We start from the raw sequence: 1,210 nt of genomic DNA, 5'->3' as shown, positions 1-1,210 counted from the left end.
AAGACCGCTGCCATTGTCCACAGATCGGCTGGGCATATGTAGGTGGGCACACGTCGACATAGAAGAGTAGTATATAGTGAACTTAGTAGAAACATGTCGCGACATGGATTTATAGATAGTGAGTGAGTTTGGGAATTTGTAGTATCAAGAGGTGAAACTAATGTGTGATTTCCTTGGGCAAGTATCGATATGAAATGAGTTTTGGGATTTTTTTTAAAAAAAAAGGGGAGAGATTGGTGATCAGTGTGAGTAATAGCATGAGATGGCCTGGAATGAATTGTGATAAGTGTGAGTAATAGCAGGATAAGAAAAGATCGATGGTAATAAATATTGAGATGGTACTAATATGAAATAATGGAATTTGAGTTTTGGAGCAACGAAAGGGGTAACTGCATTACTAAAGAGTTAGGTAAAAGGAATAAGGAGTTGAACTATTAATTGGTATTGTTGAGTGTAAAGAGAAAAGAAGGATAAAAGTAAGCTGAGAAAAATGTTGACCGGAGTTATGTGATATAGAAGTAAGGAATCGTCGAGATTTATGGTACTATCATGAGGATATTAGTTAATGGTTATATAGGAGTTTCAAGACAACATGATTTGTCATGAGTTTCGAGGAATTAAGGGAGTAATAATTTGGTAGAGTATCTGCATGATATGAGATTTTGGTGGAGAATTAGATGGCGATACAATTAAGGATGAAATTGGAAATAGTGTTGAGGCAATTTTTGTTGATGGATTTGATGTTCGTTATTTGGGATATTAAACAAAGATAGGAAAAAAACCGTGATGTTTAGAGATGAGTGTAAAAGGTTTGCTATACGAGCAATGGTGGTATTTTGGTTTTGTCACTAGTGGTTAAGGGTGATGATAGATAAGAAAGATAGCAATTCTAAAGAGGTTGATTTTGTAGAGACCAGATGGATATGTATGGTTGTAAGAGGGTATAAGATGTGGCTATATGAGGCGGTTGTTAGTAGATGAGTATTAATGATATGGTTACATTTGGCGGGGGTGATGGATATGCGAATGGGAGAATGTGTTATGAGGGGCATACGAGTTAAGCTCGGGCGAGAGGTAACCTTTACCATGTGATACTTACGTGATCAGGATTGACTGGTTGGATGCGTATATGGGTCTATGATGTGTATAAAAGTTTGTGTGAGGTTCTGACCTCACGATAAGTGGTGTGGTGTGATAGTTATAAAGTTGT

Source organism: Silene latifolia, chromosome Y (assembly GCF_048544455.1).
Source record: "Silene latifolia isolate original U9 population chromosome Y, ASM4854445v1, whole genome shotgun sequence".
Taxonomy (NCBI): Eukaryota; Viridiplantae; Streptophyta; class Magnoliopsida; order Caryophyllales; family Caryophyllaceae; genus Silene; species Silene latifolia.
This window is presented reverse-complemented; position numbering follows the sequence as displayed.